This window comes from Larus michahellis, chromosome 12 (genome assembly GCF_964199755.1).
Source record: "Larus michahellis chromosome 12, bLarMic1.1, whole genome shotgun sequence".
NCBI lineage: Eukaryota > Metazoa > Chordata > Aves > Charadriiformes > Laridae > Larus > Larus michahellis.
The window spans coordinates 9,177,543-9,197,121 of NC_133907.1; the positions used below are offsets into that span (position 1 = coordinate 9,177,543).

The following is a 19,579-nucleotide window of genomic DNA, read 5'->3' on the forward strand; positions in this document are numbered from 1 at the left end:
ATGATGGAGAGTTTATTTTTTGCTCATACACAGTCTGCAGAATGAAATGTATTTCTGTCAGTTGTCCCATACCCTTTGATTTAAAGGAATGTGTGGTGTGACAAGCTCTAAATGCAGTTTGATCATCTGTCCTCGGCTCTTGAGTTACTACTCTGAAATGGCCGTTACTATCAAAGTGCTATAGTCCCATCCCAGGAGGTAAACTTTTGTCATTCTCTCACACCTTTCTCAAAAGGCAATGCTGAATGAAGTTTTAGCGTACATATCTCATATTAGAGAGTCAAAGTCTTTCTTCCTGAGCTTCAAGAGCAGACGTTCCAAGCATATGGATGTAGTTATCCCATGTATAATGCTAGAGCATGCTTTGTTTCCAAAGCAAGGAAATTTTACTCCTTATATCAGCCAGCTTCTGTTTGTTAGATTACAGTTTCTTGGGCTTTTAGAGCATACGCTACTTCTGAGGGCTGGTGCAGGCTTGGCATACCTGGTATCTATGCAGCATGAATGTTCACCCGAAATAAGGTTGTGAGAATGGGTTTGTAGGATCAGCATTTTTCATGAGTGAATTTGATTATAAATACCCTAAGCCCAGCATGGATTTAAGGCAGCGAGAGTGGTAGAGTTCTCAACAGACAAGATGTATCAATGTCACAGAAGACAGAAGTATTTCATTGCCTAGTGGCAGCCTTTACACCACTTAGCTCTTCCTGCTAGAGGAAGCTTTTCCTAATCATTCTATTATGCGGTCTTTGGAAGAGGTTCCCTTCCAATGCTCAGCCCCAGAATGCCACCCTGTTCGAGACTTGCTTATTAGGCTACTTAAATGCAAATGGATGCTCTCTGAGAAGAGAGGACTAGTCAGAGATGTGAGCTGAGGGGCCCAGAATTTTGGGGGAGGGTTAATAGTAACGCCCACAGTAAAGGCAAGCTGTGGAAAGCGTCTTAATAGGATAAATGACTTAACCTAGGTAAACAATGAAACATTATTCTCTAGTCAGCTGCTGTGTGTCGCATAAAGGCATTAGCAGATGGTATTAAAAAGATTTTTTGCCTTTCTTACTGCATGGGCTTTCTCTTGACTTGATTTTTGGAACTAGGCAGATGTAGCGTTAGTCCCATGAATGAAAGGGTTTCCACCTATTGAGACCTGTTTCCATATTTCTAAAAGCAATGGATAGAGGACTGCATCTTCTCTCCCAATCTGGCTGTTCTGAGCTGGTATCCTTTATCTTGAGTCTAGGTGGTGATTTTTTAACCTACTGGACCTGGGGAGGTCCAGTATGGACCAGTATGGTATGGAGTATCCCTTTGGTCAGTTGAGGTCAGCCATCCCAGCTGTATGTAGAAATACCAGTGCACTATCAAAAGTATTTCTGATCCCAAATCACCATACCAGCTGCCAGTCACAAAGTTAATTCTATCCCAACTGAAACCACAACATATACTGAGATGTGTCTTTATAATGTCACCAAAGAGCAGTTCCTGTTGATGGCCATTTTTCATGCAGGCATAAACCTGATCCTACCTAGAAGAGGTCAAAGCTTGTAATGCTACAGCTAAATGCAACTGAATTACTGCAGTGCATAAGCATTTTATAAAGGAAGATAGCATATACTCTTTTATGCTTATGTCACCTGAATGGGCATAATAAATAAAATCAGTACAAGTTCTTCAGTCAGTGATTCATCAGCAATATATTCTGCTAAGTGTGTACTGTTGTCACAGAAATAATTGCCTTGAATGACAAAAACTCACATATTGCCCTGAACAAATTGATATTCAGCTGAAGATTTCACAGAGTAACCCAGAAAAGAAGAGATTATAGAAATTGCCAGTGTGTCTTACATTTCTTCGTAAGTCTCTATCTGTTACAGCTGAAATATGCGTGGCCAGTAGCATTTTCAAATGTGTCAGTCTGTTTCAATGAATGATTTTATTAAATAACCAGAAATTTTGGAGTGGATAGACTACATTATAAGTATTTGCTTTTACCTATATATGCCTATATAAAAGAAGTAAGAAACAATTTGTAGCAATGATGCACATTGTGACTCCTATTTCAGAAAAGCACAGCTAATTGCTGTATAAGCTATTGAGTTCTTTTGTCTTTGTTTTTACATACAATTTCAGCAATAGTACATGCAATGACATCCATAATTAAAAAACTGAGATCCTTACAATATGCAGTTAGATACTAGTTTATGTCAAATAATAAGCTTCATTTCTTTGTCACCTTGTGGTGCTACAGCAATGTAAAGGGCACATAGACCATCAAGTGTATTCTGAAGGTTGAAATTCTGGAATTCCTCCTACTGACTAGGGGAGAGCACTCCACCTTTTTCTTTGTAACAGTTGTAGGGGTTTGTAGGAATTTTTATTTGTCCCTTAATGTTCACTACACTCTAGTTACCCACAAAACAATGTGAAACAGCCTGGCCTTGACTTTAAAAATGAACATTAGCAGAACAATGAAACTAACTCTATTATTTTTAATTCATTTGAAACCCATAAAATGACTTATTCAGTCTAATCATGTTAAACTATTTAATTTGCCTGTCTGCTAACAATATTCAGCATTTTGAGATGACCTAGTTTAAAACAGTCAATGCCATAAATCTCCATTAAAGTGTCTGCAAATATGATGCATGTTGTTCCTTCACTGTTTGATCTTTGAATGCAACTTCATAGTTACATTAAGCCAGTTCTAGCAGGATGCATCTCCAGTGTACAATTGGGAAGTTTGTCATTCACATTCAACACACTTAATGGTATTGCACTGTACATATTTGTATCTCTATTTAGCAGAAATATAATCTTGTGTGATCCAGAGTTCAGACTTGGATTCTCTGGTATGTTCTTTTGGTGTTACATTTTAGCCATTCCTTGTTCTGATTTTCTCTTTCGTTGTAGTTAAGTATGGTTACTGTGGGAAATTCAGTTCTGTCTTGATTTTCCTCTCACTAATATTACATCACATGAGACTCTAACAGTTCACATGTTATTCCTTGGTTCCTTTTAAGTACCTGTAAGTTCATGAGCAAAATCCAGTGCAATTGGACATTGTCATATGGTGTAAAGAGACTGGTTTGCTTTTGATTTTGTTCTGATGTTGTATTCTAACTTGGTATGATTTCTGTGGTAAAAATGTACATTAGCTTGTAATTTTTTAATACTAAGGTTACTTATATAAATTAATATTCAGTCTCACCTAACTTTAAAGCTCCCTGAAGAGGTAAACGGCTAAGAATGGAACTTACAAAAGGTAGCATGCTTAGTGGAGACTCAGGATGAGAGACTACAGTGGAAAGTAGTAGAAATAGCAAACTATTAAATATTTTAGTTCATATATTTCTGAGGGGTTTAGGCATCGAAGTCAAGGGTTCAGGAAAGTATGTTATCTCCAAATTCACAAATCTGAGCCACCTTTGGGAGTTGCACAAGCCAGATCGCTCTTTTTATAGAAAGAGAAAAAATGTTGTAATGAACAGGGGTTAAGGACAAAATTACTATAGCCCAAGTCTTAGGCAACTCATCCAAAAGATCAGTCAGATTCTGGTCCTGCTTGTGGTGAATGTCTGTGCAAAGCAGTTTAACATATGTAAGGCAGGCTGAAAGATCTCCACACCAAACTCTGTGACCTCATTGTTAGGGCACCGCTGAGATGTAAAGGATGTGTTTCCCTCAGGCAGAGGCAAGAGTTGAACACAGGTCTGCCACATCCCAGTGTAGTAAGAGATCTAACCACTGAGGTATTAGTTGGAAGGTGATTCCCATCCAAAGCTCCTCTCTCTGTTTTCAGAATCTGGCTGACTGGTGCTTTGAGTACGTCTTCAGGACCAGGTTTCTCAAGGAATGTAAGCATTTGTGAGCTGTGGGCTTAGACTAAAGAGAAATGATGATTTATGCAATCATGTCAAAACTTAGGGGATTTTGTGCATGCTAAGAGTTCAGATAGAGAATTTTAGACTCAAAGTTTTAGGCAGGTGACCTAAGAGACCTTGTAATCTAGCAAAGGATTAATATTGTATTAGGCATTGCACAGGGACACTGTAATAGAACGCTGGTGTCAGAAATCATTCACAATTTGTCAGAGAAGATGCAATGAAATGACTTGGCTATTGTGACTTGAACAGTGGTAGAATCAGAATGTCAGGCTTCGGTCTGGCTTGTAACCCTGTATCCCTGTATCAAAGGAATCCTTTTCTTGTATCTGGCTTTCCTGATGCCTGTCTCTTTATGCCAAAATAAAAGAACAAGCCTCCTCCCCCTGTACTCTGCCCTGGTAAGGCCACATCTGGAGTACTGTGTCCGGTTCTGGGCTCCCCAGTCCAAGAAAGACAAGGAACTACTGGAGATAGTCCAGCGGAGAACTAAGAAGATGATGAAGGGACTGGAGCATCTCTCCTATAAGGAAAGGGTGAGACCTGGGTCTGTTTAGCCTGAAGAACAGAAGACTGAGAGGGGATCTCATCAGTGCTTATCAATATCTAAAGGACAGGTGTCAAGAGGATGGGACCAGACTCTTTTCAGTGGTGCCCAGTGACAGGACAAGAGGCAACACACATAAACTGGAACACAGGAAATTCCATTTGAATGTAAGGAAAAATTTCTTCGAGGGAGGCAGAGCACTGGAATAGGCTGCCCAGAGAGGCTGTGGAGTCTCCTCCTCTGGACATATTCAAAACCCTCCTGGATGCATTCCTCTCCAGCCTGCTCTAGGTGACCCTGCTTTGGCAGGGGGGTTGGACTAGATGATCTCCGAAGGTTCCTTCCAACTCCAGCCATTCTGTGAGTCTGTGATTCTGTACTGGGAAGAGGATACACAAATAAGCTCTTACCAAAAATCTCACCACAGAGAGGGCCGATAAAAAAGTTGAATTAATCAATGATGAATCTCAGTTTAAAAAAAAAAATAAATCTCAAAAGTATTTGCATGGTTGGTGCTAAATTCCCAGAAAACTTTACAGGGTAGGATGGTGGTGTGGTGGGAGGAGTAGTATTTCTTCTGAAACTTCTGCTACTGTCCTTATCCTTCAGTACTAAATAAGTCCCCAACAAGAAAAGGATGGAGGATCCTAAAATTGTCTGGCACAATGGACAGTGGAGCTCCCTGTGCTGTGGAAGTCATATGGGAACTAATTAGGATTTTGTCCTTTCTAAAAAACTAGGAAGCAGGATGAGTATCTGTTTCTGCAGTGACTAATACCTTTTGCATTTAGAAGCAAAGATGCTTCAAGTTACTTCCTAGCAGCTCCTTCAGATCAAGGGGTGAGAATGTGAGTATAAAAGGTTTTAATGGATATATGTCTATATGTCTTGTGAGAGATCTAGTTGTATATAGCCACCTTGGATCTGCAGTGTTCAAGACAAATGATTCCTGATCTTGGCTTGTTCTTTCTGTGTTCATTCATAGTTAGAGAAAGAGACATTAATATATTCACACACAAGCATGTTACGCTATAGGGCAGAAAGACTTTATTATGGCTTAATATTGAATCTGTTGGGGTGAATGCTTGACATCTTTTTAATGAGGACAGTTTATTTCCAAAACACGTTAGGAGAGGTGGGATCACTTCACTGAGTATGTGAAGTAAGTGGTCCACTTGGCCTTGCCTCATAATGAGGAAAGATGATACTCTAGAGGCTGGACTTTGTGCTGAAGAGGAGATAAGCTGAGGATAGCGGGAGTACAAGGGTGTGAGAAACCAAACCGCAGTTTCTCAGCATGCAACAGAAAATTTGATCTGAGATACAGATATCAAAAATCCTTGCTCTAAAGCACTTCAGAATTGAGAGATGGCCTTAAACCCTAAATGCTGCAGAATCACTGAAGTTCTGCTGCAATGAAGCATCTTAGGTCATGGATGCAGTGGAATGCAAACCAAAGTCCTCAGTGGAAGGAGAAGAACGCAGCTTTGGAGAAGAATAGTGCGTGGGTTCAGATGCCCAGTCTTACAGAGAGAATCACCATCTCCATGGGTGGCTGGGAAAGGGGGCCAGCATGGAAGTGCCCTGGTTTGCTAGACCCTTTGTTGCATAATCAGCTAGAGAGCAGTTGCAGCCATCAGGGCGTGGTTTCACTTTAGTTGGTGTGTAGTGGTGGCCTCATGGGGAGCTTTACAGGAACTGGGCAGTTTTACAGGATGGTTGGGACCAACCCAACATAGGAATTCAGATGGGTCAGGAACAAAAGAAGCTGCAGAGTGGAAAATGAGGATGGGTAATAGTGATGAAATCGAGATGCAAACAGAAAAAAAAATATTTCTGATGGCACAGTGAAGATAAAAACTAGATTTAAAAGCAACGCCAATTTTCTGAGGAGCGAAAGTCACGTTCTCCCAGTGTGGGTCAGGGGAGTGACGTCATGCGTGTGTTAACGTTTCAGGTGGTGCCATCCAGCGGGAAGTGCTCTCCCTGCCATGGCTCACGTCTGTGTTTTCAGAGCTGAGGAAGGTCAATGTGTTTGTACCTCTTATGCCACATATTTGTGCTAAATTTGTTGTCAGGTGTGTCTGTACATTGTAGCCCTGGGTCAACCCATTCTTCTGTTTCAGAGGATAACTTCAACATGTTGTGACATGATTCACACATTGACATGGAGCTCAGTAGCCACTTACCTCAACCGAACTCATTGCACGACTCCGACCTTTTCTCAAACCTTAGTAATTTAACTGGACCCCAAAATGATCTCTAATAAAGAGACTACTGAGCAAGAAAATTACCTCTAGTAGCAAGAAATGTCTGCATCATTAAAAGTAACCGCTTGGTGTCACTCTTTTCCATAGTTAATACTGTATGAAGTTAAGGAAATATTGAAATTGTTTACTCAGTCGGTGTCTCCTTTTGGAAGCATTACTGTAGACAATTGGGTTGGAGCAGAGCTGCTCATGTAATGAAAAAAATGCCTTCCTCTTTGAAATGTACTGTTTTCTGTAATTATATCAATATTCTGTATTACTTATTACAGTGCCTCTGATTCTCCAACGACGAGGCAGAAATTTAGAATCTGAGTAGATGTGGCATCTAAACTGGGGGCAGATGTACTTGTGGAAGGCTGCAGAACTGCTGCATGTCATAACTACTCATTTGCCTGCTCCAAAACAAGTACTAGAGCAATTGCGGTCTTCTGTATGGAAATTATGACCATCACTTTTCATTTTATGAAAAATATAAAATTTAGCACAAAATCATTGTTGCAGCAATGCTATAGGGTGTCATGCATAAACTGTGCCTTTCTAAATTAAGCTCTGCATGAAAGCAGGATGAAAAGATCATCCTTGACCCATTTAATCGTGTAATAATCAAAGTTCTGTTTTATTTTCCTTCAGTATAGAGTCTTAAAACTGTTAGCGTATGTTTGAAAACTTTGCTATTAAGTGTTAATGGAGGGTTATTAAGGGTTGAATCATGTACGTTTTTACATGGTTCCTTTCCATTCCTCATTGTGAAGATGCACTTTTCCACTGGCAAAATACTTCAGTCTAAAATGCTTCTGCAGGGAAAACTGACTGTTGCATAGCTTGGCTTGTTTTCAAAGATTTTTTTCGGTGACTTCTGAACTATTTCCTGCTTGATAGGAAGCAGTACAAATTTTTAAAAAAATAATCTAGTGATGATTGGGATCAACAGAATATTACAGAATTACAGAATATGTAATAGGAATGTCTGGATTGGAATTTTTATGAGAAGGTCTGTTTTCATGACATTTCCAGTCCTGACTTGCAATGTAAAGAGGATAAATTAATTTCTGGATTTATAATTTCAGTTGAAGCCAAAGGGGCCTTTGTTTACCCTAATGCTCAATTGGACTTGACAGGCTCGGTGCTTTTGGATGCCTGTCCCAGTAGAATCGAAGGTCTTAAATATATTCCAGTAAAGAATATGGGCTGAAAAGGCCATTTGGATCAGAGAGACCTGTGCCCTACAAATGTGTGCAAACATTTTATAGATATTTAGTTGTCAAATTGCGCTCTCCACACAGATCCAGAGCAGCAAAACATTTCCTAACAGCCTATATGAAATTTACAATCTACCTTACAAAATACTAAAAGTTGCAAAATCTGCAAAGCATTGCAGGAAAAAAACAGAAGAGATTAAAAGCATTACTAGTGACTTAGATCCTTGTAATAATAGAGGATTAGGTAACTGAAAACGTTCTGTGATCTCAGGACACAATCCTTCTTGCACTTTAGAGAGATTGGAATAATTCCAACCTGTGTAACTTCAGGGACATTGCTTTTCCATCTTAATATACTCCAATTCAGAGTTTTTAGTTGGTAAACTGTCCATTAGAACCTGACACTTGAAAAGAAAATGTGAATTCAAAAGAAAGTGTTGTATCTTGTGGCTTATTCCACTTCATTAAAAAGGAAGGTTCTTGTCCTAACTCAAATATACATTTCATACCCTCTCTTCATAGCTCAAAACAACTTGATGAAGAAAGTTGCAAATAAGCAAAATCTGTTATACAGAGTGTCAAGATGGGTGACTTTTCATGACATAGTTGCTATGTTAGCTGTCAGGCTTACCCTTTAGCTATGCGGAAACAGAAGTCCTCCTCTGGTATTGGATAGCCAGAATGCTGTTAGCAGGACCAGGATATCAAAAACTCTGCTTACTGCCCCTGTTAAAGGAGAATAAGAATAACTTTTTTTTTTTTTTAAAGTACATCCGTTTACACTGAACTAGCTTTAAGAAATAATCTGTTGGAATTCTGTGTGAAAGGGAAAGAAGGGATATCTACCTATTATCTGTACGCTGAAGTTTCAGCCATCAGTGATCGTGTGACAGAACGTGTCTATGGAGGAAGCGTACAATGTACGTGTGTGCATGTGCACCTTTTGCTGCTTCTGATATTTTTCAGTCTTCATGGGTTTTGCAGAATGCATTTAAGGTTAATATCATGCTGTGGCAGAAGCAGCTAGAGGTAGAAATTTGCAAGGAAGTCATAGCTGCTAAAGACCATTTTACCATTGGATGGCACTATAGTCCTTACTGCTCATAGTTACTGCATTCAAAGCCCGAATACTTTTACTGCTCATAACAATTTTAGATCAAGCGTCAACTAATAGGGAAATAGTTACTGGAAATAATTTTTTATGGCTAATGTGATGTTAACAAAATAAAATTAGACTTGCAGAGCTGGCTTTAGTTTTGCAGCATTAGATTTAAGGAAGTCTATGTTGAAATCTTGCCAGGTTGTTTAGTTTTCTAAATAAAGATTTCAAAATGCAGTTGATTCTGTCATATAGGACTCAGGTACTGTGTGCTCTCTACTGTCATGAAAGATATTAGGGGTATGTTTTGTGATTACAGGGTATTTTACCCCAAGGCTTTCGCTCACTGTTTTGTGCTTTTATATTCGTGGAGGGTATTTTCAGTAAACCTTTCTTTAAATAATCCTTTTTCCTTACAGCAGATGTGGCATATCTGAGTTTGGAATTGCCTTCACCTGCGTATCCCAGGGCTACAGAATGGGTGAGTGCTTAAGTTTGCAGACCTGTATTATGCAAGCATAAATTTATTTCACCGTAAGTTGAAGACACAAGTAGTCAAGCAAATATCTGCAGTTCATTCAAAGTTGTGGCTGCTGTTTTTGTTTGCAAGGAAGCATTAGCTTAAATTTAAGTTATTGATACACCGTTAGTTTAATATTGAGACAGTTAGGTCATTGGTATCACTGTGACCATAGCATGGCATTCAGTGCAAGCAAGCCAGTTGTAAATTTACCTGAGTTTCATGTAGGGTTTTGCAGTCCGTTCCGAGTTCCTTGCTGCCAGTACACTTAGTTTGAAGCTAAGTGAATTATATACATGAACTGCTGACTAGACTTGAGGCTGTGTCTCCAAAGGCAAAGTGTTTGGCAGCAATACTGACCTAGCCTCACCTCCTTTGCCACCTGCTGCTGGTTTCTGTGGTATACCACCCCTTCAATTGTGCCAGCCCAACTATTTATGCAGCTGCACTTGGAAATGGGGCTGGGAACATATCTACTTTTAAAAAAAAAAAACAAAACTGAACCAAAACTAAGTTTTCTTCTGGGTTAGTTTTAAGCAAGATCAGGTCTCCAGTATAATGAACCACATAGCTACATAAAAAAATTTTTCTAGAACAACAGAATAGATTGATGCTGGGGCAGGAAGATTACAGAAGACAAATATCAATACTATAGCCAGTATTGCCACTAAAGACTTCATCTTGAGACACACAGAACTAAGTGATGATTTCAGTGATTCACAGTAAACTGTGTTTTAAATTAAGATGAGGTCATATTTTAAATTATTCTGTTTGGAGCTACTTCCATATGCCATCTCCTGGTGGCACACAGGCTTAGTATGGGCCCTGACAAGCACAGATAAACAGTTCTGAGCACAGCTCAATATTGAGCTTAATATTTATGACAAAAAAATCCCCCACCATAAGTAAGATCACTGTAGTGAAAGAAAATGTCTTATGTGGAAAGAATGCCCTGAAATTTGTTTTACCTAGGAGTAGAGAGCGAGCCTTCTAGTTTCAGGTGAGCATCTAAGTGGAAAAGATCGTGATAGGAAAATAAGAGTACGTCCATTTTAACCAGTATTTCATTGAAACAAGTGTGACTATTTTCATGCTGTCCTCTAAAGACCAGTTATTTCTGGAGGCATGTGTTATTTCTTTTGTAGTGTGTGACTTTTATCACTCTTAATTTATTTCCCATAAAGGAAGAGGAGCTCAGATCAACTCCTTTTCACTTAGTCCAAGAAGGGCTCAATAAAACTGCTTGAGAAACTAACACCATGTTTGGGATGACAGTAGGTAGATTTACACATTGTGTTTCCCCACCGTTGTATATAAACAAGTGTCTTTCAGATGAAACATTTTTTCCAAGTCAGATGTAGCAAAAAATTAAAATCTGGCCTAGTTCGATAAGCAGATAAGCCAGAAAAATACTCATGCTGGGGAAAGAAACCTCAGTGCATGGTTAGCCTTGGTGACTACCTGTCAGGAGAAAAGGGACCTATGAAACTTTCTTCTAACGTATTATCTGAATCTTATCTGCTCAAACACTTCAGAGTTCAGGAAGAGCAGCCAAAGTCAATTTTTGCTTAGAGTGTTTAAAACCAAAAATAAACAGAAGGGAGAAGTTGTGCGTGTGCAGGAGGAGGTGTTGGGGTGGAGAATGGACAGGGTAGTGGGATTGGGGAGGGAATGTTTAAACCTACATTGACTCTTCTGAAATCCTCTTGGAAGTATACACTGTTTTCCCAAATGACAATGAAATTGCACAATACATAATTGTGGTGGTGGAGAGCTGCAGGCATGTATCCAGGGGCCAGTATTCTATCTGACCTCAACAGGTAGATGAAACAATAGTTAGTATAAATGAGAGAACAGCTTTGTCATTACTGTATGCTAGTTATCTGATTCCACAAACCCTGAAAAATGCCTTCTGAAATGTAAGAAACAGAAACTGAATTTTCAGGTCTTTGTCTGTTATTTTAAAACACTAGGCAAAAAAAAAAAAAAGAAAAAAAAAAAGAAAGGAAAAAAAATAAACCTTTGCTGACTGTGCAGTACCTAAAATGCCTGAAAACCTGTGAACCCTCACTGTTATGTTAGTCCAGACACAACAAAATCCTTAGTATTTCAGGAAGATTTTGTGAACTTCCCCCCGTCTTGCGGTCTGAGAAGAGGTACCACAATGTTGCTTTCATCCATATCTGTCTGATGATTAAGAGATTAGTTATCCACTTTGTGCCTCCACTTTCCCCACCTGAATTGGGTATTCTTGGCCCAACCATCAAGCTAACTTAACCCTGTGTTTAAATGGAAATGATAATATTTTATCTGTAAAATTCTCTTTTGGTCTATTAACGCCTTATTTATTGAATGTAATGACTTATAAAAACTACAAGGGCTAATGCTCTTGCAATAGCTTGCTATTTAGTGACCAATCACCACCATTCCACAGAGTTGCTGTGTTCCAAAGGAAGCTCCAAGAATGATTGTACCTTGAGATGTAATTCCTCCCAACTGTGTAATATTGGTGCAGTGTATAAATTGTTTGTCACTATCTTTTATGATGCAGCCCTGTCCCTTTTGTTATATGTCATCTGTTCTGTGATTAAAAATAGAGCAATGTGCAAGTGCCTGTTTTACTACGTCTTCCCTGTTGTATGAATTGTATAGGGTAGCATAGAGAAATGCATTTTCTTGAATGAATTTTCAATGGATTGAGCAGGGATTCAAGAATGAATTCTAATCTGGTATTTGAATTTTATTTCAAGTATACAAAAAAAGTGAAATTGAAACACTGTTACAAAATTAAAACATTGCTATATGTTCTGCCTATGGTCTGTCTAGCAGCAGACAGATCTGCTTCTGTTCTTATTTAGGAGTGTAAATAATCCATATGTCATTTTTATTGCAGAATTATGACAGTGTCTTGCCCACATTCTGCTTCTTCATGTATCCTATGAAAACTAGGGTTGGGGCAAAACTTGTAGCTTGTGATTTTTCCAATATATGCTATACAAACTGACTAGCCACAATTTGGCTTTATATTTCATGAAAGAGGAATAGTATTAAAGCTTGGTTGGAACAGATCTTGAGAGGTAAAATTAGGGATCAGCTACAGGGATGTTTCTGCTAAATATTTGTCTATGAGATTCTCAAGCTGAGCTTTACAGAAATGTTGGAAGTGGAAGGGAGGATAATATGTTGTCAGAGCTGCTGGGAACAGAGTGCAGGATGTATCAAGGAGTTTGAGGTAAAGGTAGGGCTAATCAATGAATTTCCACTCTTCTGCCTCTTATTACCTTTTTGCAGGCACATCTTTCATTCTCAGCTCAGCATCTTACAGCATTGATCTTCCATGATAATATTTATGGGAGTATCCCTTTCTCCCCAATAAAATGAGCACTGCTGAGAAATGCGTTGTGGAGAATAATGGTAAGGGCACATAATGTGTTGGAGCAGGGAGTAAAAGCAGTCAGATGAACCTAAATAGATCTAAATGGATGAAGATTTTCTAATATTCTCAGACATTCTATTCTAGTGCTTCAGTAGCTTCATTATTAGACATTATCTCTGGTGACAAACCTACGTCTTTATTTCTAATTCTGCCTGTAGCTCTATTCTTGAAGAAAACATCTTCAACTGAGGTTTTTTCCAATGCTAAAATGAGTGGAAGGATTAGCCTGTATATCTTGAAGGATTATAATTTTTTATATACCAGTAATGATAAGTGATATTCCAAAATTATTTTCATATGCTGTTTTGAAATTTTAAACATTTTGGAGTCGATGCTTCGGGCATCCAAATGCATATGTAAAATGTCCATGTGACTGATTTGTCAACACACAAGGAAGCTGAATATTACTGTATTATCTGTCATGTGCACATATGGACGTTAGTAAGTACCTGCCGTAGATGTGGAATGTGAGCACAGTGGTGCCACCTGCATATGTAGTCAGAATAACGAAGGAACAGTTTTATATGCATTTTGAACTTACATTTGTGTGTTTAGCTTCTTTAAAAATCAATTACTTTCTCTGTCTGTGGCATCAGGCAGCGAGCATACCACATATGAATAATTTTTGAGTGCTCTTGCTAAAGGATTAAATCACAAGCTCTCCTTGGTTATAAAGAAAGCCCTTCAAGCAGGGATGAATTTCTCTTTTGTAACTGACAAAATAGGAGGAAATTTAACCAAACCCATTTATTCTGGTTCCTGTGAAAAATATTGTCTATGAAAACTTAAAAGCACTTACAAAATGTCAACATTTGACTCCTGTCTGCATGTAGATCAATATGAATGGGTCACAGTAACCTCTCAGAGACCAGGTCTGCATGACAACCAAAACTAATATGTATCTAAGGTTCTTTAAAAAAAACACAAACCACCTTTATCCATGGAGTATCTGCTCCCAACACGATAATTTATATCAGATAGGTATGAATGATCTTGTATTAAGATGGCTTATTTTAACTTTGCATCACAACAGAAGTAAAACTTTCATCAGTATAGACAGGCGTATTTAATCTAGAAGTATATATTCTGCATTGCTTATTGTTTCACTTTCCTTCTATGTCAAATGACTATTTTACTATAATACTTTTAAACATTTTTAACAGGCACAACTGTAGGAAAAGTTCTAAAATTGCATGTGTAATTATCACCACTGTATGCAGTAAGTTGTGCACATCTCTAGGTTGGGATAGCATTTTCAAAAGCTATTAAATTAGAAGTTTAAAAGACACGTCTGGACCAGGTGCTGATAGGAATGGTAGAGATGCCAGACTGACCCAGGAACATGGTGCAGCACACTTCTGCAGATGTGTTATTTGGCAGCTTTAAATAATGTAACTTAGGTGTAGCAAAACTCCAATAAGCCCTGCCTTCCTGCTTCATTTCTGATTGTATCACGTCTCTGCCATGATTCAGCAATACCATTTCTGATTGGAGTGCTAGTCCTCTGTCACAAGTGCATAGTCTTAGAAGTGTATGTACCCTTTGTGTGTTGTACATACCAAAAAGTTATTTGTAGATTAAAGATTCAGGCTCCTAAGTATTAATACTTTTGAAAATCACAGGATAACTGTATAAAATGTCTTTGCAGATCTTGTGTGGTGTACTGAAAGTCTGAATCCAGCTGGGAACTAAATGGTAAAACAAGTAAAAAGACCTTAAAATAATGTCCAGTCTTAATGTCTTGGAAAGAATCCTTGTTATCTAGATGCATAGTCCAGTAGTATTGATCCTGCGATTTGTGTTTAGCACCCTTGTAGTTTAATCAGGAGCCAGAAAAAGGTTGATGTACTGAAGATAGCTTTAATTTTAAAATCTGAAATAAACCAGCAAAATCAGAAGAAATATGAGTACTTGGGATTCAAATTTAGCTCCTACTCTTTGGCATGTTAATTGAAAACTTAAATATGAAGAAGTCAGGTATGAAGTACATTGCAAAGTTAAGTTGTTTCCTTCTAAAAGCTTTCTATTGCTACTAATTTCAATTTCATGTGCTAGACCAGGTTCAGCAAAATATTGACTATATGGTATATACTCCAACTTAATAATGTGCCTAGCAGGTTTGAAAAATTAGTCAAAATTCTGAAAATTAATTTGTCTGTTTAAAATGTAATATGGACTACATACCCTAATTTTTTCCTTATCTGACATGTTCTTCTATTATATATAAAGATACTATACAGTACTGTTAAACATCAAAGCTAAATATAGTATTCAATAAATAAGAAACAAGATGGAAAGATTTATCTGTTTTCCTCCACCCAAAGGATCAAACAGTTAAAATTATAACCAGCTTCCTCTGAGTCTGATCTTTTACGGATGAAGCTCAGTAAAACCCAGAACTACAGAGAACAAAAATCTGTCACAAATATAGATCTGTAAACAGTTCTTGTAAGTATTTCTTATCAAACAAACCTCAAATTCCTAAACATTTGATAATGGATATTTCTCACAGCTCTCTGTAGCATCTCTTTTTAGTTCAGGTGCTGTAAAGGCACAAAATACGTCACAGTTAAGGTGTCATCACATCAACCAGAGCAGTCAAGAATCACCATGTCTCATAAATTGTTGTCTTTGTGCTGAGCTGTAATCACTGACCATGAAGTCATTTTTAGCCTGTGCCAATTCTGTAGAAAACGTGTTAGGTTAAATCACTGTGAAGGTTAAAGGTAGGGCCTAGTATTAAATTTTGGAAGTCTAGGGTCTAGTCCTTTTTAGTTATCTTGATTGCATTCTTGTAGATTGGAGTAGAACTTTAATAGGAAATTAAATGGCAGGACCCTTTAAGGAGGCTATAAAAGACAACACATAGTGGCAGTTCACATGCACTTCTGAACTGCTTATAGTTACTTAAATGAAGGGAGGGAGTAGTCATTTGCGTGCAGCTACAAGGTTTATTTTAGTTGCATTATTTGCAGGACTGTAACAACTGAGACAGGAACTCCACAAGAACACAGGTTGTTATCCCTTTGAAATTTGAAATGCACATTAAACAATACAGGATTAAACAAAACTATGGTAGTTTTAAAGTCTTAAAGTTTCTGGTATGTGTATACAGACATCACTTTTGCTACCTGCCGTCTGGAAATCTCTGGTATCATTGCAGAGCTACGAGTGTCTGGTTTACATTTTGTGGGGTTTGTATATAGTATAGTATGTTTTGCAAGATGTTTGCTGGATCAATTCCAATTCTTTCTCCAAAGTTTTACGCATATGGAAATTACTGGGAAAACTGATGTTGATCCTCTCACTAACGGGGACAGAGATGCAAACTTTCACCTCTGTAGTAGATATCTCATGGGCTGCCTTCTAATGCTTAATATAGAAAGCAGTTGCCACTGAGGCCTGTCTAGTGCTGAGTTATAATCAATAAATCATATGTCGTTGTTGGTTGTTCATGTTAGATCTTATTTAAGACTTCACTGTTTTAAGCTGCTATGCAGTATTTGCTGGTTTTTCTTGTTGCATATTCCATACTAACAGCTGTAATGTTGTGATTTACAACAATATTGTTTCACATCTGACAGGATGGGGAAAAAAGGGGTTCGTTGTGTATTTTTCTCACTGGGTTTTTACGCTTATGTAGCTGAATCAACTCCAGTAGTGTTACTCCTGATTTAAATATGTAAGAATTGGGCTATTAAAGAATAACAGCAAGAAAAGAAAAAGTCTATTTTCCCAAAGGAAGAGAATGAAAGGGTGAAGAAGGGAACAATGCTTAATTAGGTCCACTGAATGTGTACTTTGCTACAGAAATTTGGGCTCATGTGGATTGCATTAAGCAAGCTGCCCACAAGAAGAACAAAATGCCACTGTTGGATGTTAGCTGGCTGCTTGTTGACCAAAATAAAAAATGAAATCTTCCTTTGTCACCTATAGATCATGAACATTTGATTGACGTAGTACCTATGTCCAGTTGTTTTGCAAAGAATTAATGTATTGACAAGTTGAAAATCAGATGATATAGTCCAGAAATGTTATTATCTATAAACCATGTTTTGATCAATTTACAGAACTTCGTTGATACAGGTTTAAATTTGGTGAAGATTTGGCTGTCAGCTTTGTTATGTGTGTGTGTATAAAATCTTGCAAATATGTTTATTTCTTCCAGCATAAAAGAAAATTAACTAATATCAAGAACAACTCGTAAAACAGAAGCTGTAATAATTTCTCAATACAATGAGAAATTGTTTCTAAGATACAAGTATTCAGTATAAACTCTCTATGAAGGCCTTTGTTCACATTATTGTTTATAAATATTCTTGCTTTTTTAATTACAGAGGGGTTTTAGTACTTAGTTAATTAACTAATAAAGGCAAGCGGTTCCTTTTTTTTTTTTTTATCAGTCTGTGCTTTTACAGATGGAATCAAATAGCATTCATATTGCCTATTTGTAGGCACATCTTACAGTCCAAATACATACTTACTGAGCTTTTAACTACCCGTACAGTAAATAGAAAAAAGATGGCGATTTAGGGCTAGGTGCATTGAATTGTGTTCCACAGATACTGCCACTTTGTGTTGACAGTGGATTAAGTAAGGATGACTAACTTTCCATTTAGCTATCTAGTTGATTGTGCACAAGTCAGTAATATGAATTTCCACCACTCTTCTTGATAATAAATTCAAAATTACTGATTCTTTGCCCCCGTAATGTACTCCCATTTGTGGCAGTTTGCTGATGATTTTGATGAAAATGAAACTGAGCCCTTATTACAGGTTAGGAAACTTTGACAATTATTTCCTTACAGCAGTAATTCATTTGTTCTAATAAAACTGACAAGAACTCCAGAAGAAAAGCAAACAAACAAAATTCCTTTTGAAATGTCTTTGTATGACTGTGCATGGCTTTCAGAGTGAGCAAAATCAGATCAAATATTAACTTTTTAAATAAAATTTTAGGGTAACTATTTTACAGTTTGTTTCAGGGTCATTTTAGCTTTTTTTTTTTACAAGGAACTTTTAAGATGAAGCAAGGGACTTCATTTTTGCTACAGCAAAGCATTTTCAAATATTAGAACATCTTGTTTTATGAGGTGAAAAATCTCTGCTGCTAGAGCGTAGTTTTAAGTGCTGGAAAAGGCAGCATCTTCACAGAAAATTGGGCTATTTTTGAGCGAAGAAGCATGCAGATCTATGAAATACATTCCACCATGCAATATTTCAGTGAATCACAAAAATCTGTAGTTCAAAGTTTAATTTTCCGTATCTGAAATAATAGAAATATATAGCTAAGCGTGTAAGAGGAATTACTGAGTACTGGTTTACTGCTTGAGAAGTTTTTAGCAAAACATTCTTTGTCTAAAAATGCTGTTTTGTTAGAAGAGAAAACACTTGTGGACATGTTGTGCTTTTTACAAAAAACTTCTGAGATCCAGAATGGACTTTCTAGTCAAAGTAAGAGAATGTGAGAGACTCTTCCATTTTGGAAAATCAAGAAGTCCAGTGGTTAGCATTGTCACTCACAACAGGTGCTTTAACTTTTGTATCCTATGTCTCAGGGAAGCGCCTTAAAGAAATGGCTGTTTGAAATTTGGCTGCCTGTACATGGGTTATGTGCTTATGTTCTCCTCTTGGAAAAAAATGTGGAAGGTCTTCAGTTTGTTCCAGTCTGGAATGCAGCTACATGTTGATACTTCAGGATTTTTCTCAGGTGTTTTTCCCTGTCCAGCCATAAGTAGTTTAAATAGTAATTTAAATACAATGGCTTTTAGCCTTGGTATAATCTTACTATGCGTCTTGCTTTCACTCTTCCTTCTTTAGGATATGTACATATTATATTTGTCTTACATGTGTTACCCAGATGAACAATGCCATGGGATGCGTGACCCACCTAATGGCTTGAAATTCTGGCACTATATCATTGGTTACAGTAGGTGGGGCTGTGCACACCCAAAACCAAAAAATGCGTGTTTGGACAATAAGATGATTGGACCTTGTTTGTGTTTAGGTTTGCACATTCTGCACGTAAGCCATTGATCCCAAGTAAATAATGAAGAAGAGAAAATCCATTAAATAAGTTATTCAAAGTATCATAGAACTTGTCAAATTAATGATTTCACAAGCGGCATCCAACCAGTTTTTTTGCAGTAGAGCAGTTTTTTAGGGATTAGAGAAAATCCAGATGGTTCTCAGGCAAAATCCAGCAGAGGTGAGGTGCGAATTTTGCATTAGAGCTGAAACATCCAGAGGATTGTGGAAAGTGTTGAATTAAATGTTTTGTGAATGATTAATTTTATTTTTTCACTCCTGTGAAGCAACTCATATCAATATAAGGCCAGGCATGGGAGAAGTACATATATGTAAGACTGAAGACAGCTACTATTGCCCAAACAATTGTAAATGCTCAGTAATGAAGAGGTGGTTAAACCGAAGTAACTTAATGAAATGTGAAGCTAGCAGAATATCTATTGCAAATTAAGAGATGAATCTGCGGCTACTTTGAAAATACACTCTTTATTGCTCAAACTAAGAGCAATCAAGAAGAAGAACTTACAAAGGGGATGGGAAAAGAATGTTACGGTTATGGTTTAAATGTTATGAGATTAGAAACTTGTGTTTCACAACTAC

At 37.6% G+C, this 19,579-nt stretch overlaps 1 long non-coding RNA gene across 2 annotated transcripts in view; it reads left to right on the forward strand.

Moving 5' to 3' along the window:
* Window positions 1-19,579, forward strand: part of LOC141750512 (uncharacterized) — a 172,066-nt gene that overhangs the window by 697 nt on the left and 151,790 nt on the right. For both annotated transcript variants that reach the window (XR_012589684.1, XR_012589685.1), the window contains exon 2: window positions 9,416-9,477. This is a non-coding gene — a long non-coding RNA (uncharacterized LOC141750512). The remainder of the gene's footprint in view (window positions 1-9,415; window positions 9,478-19,579) is intronic.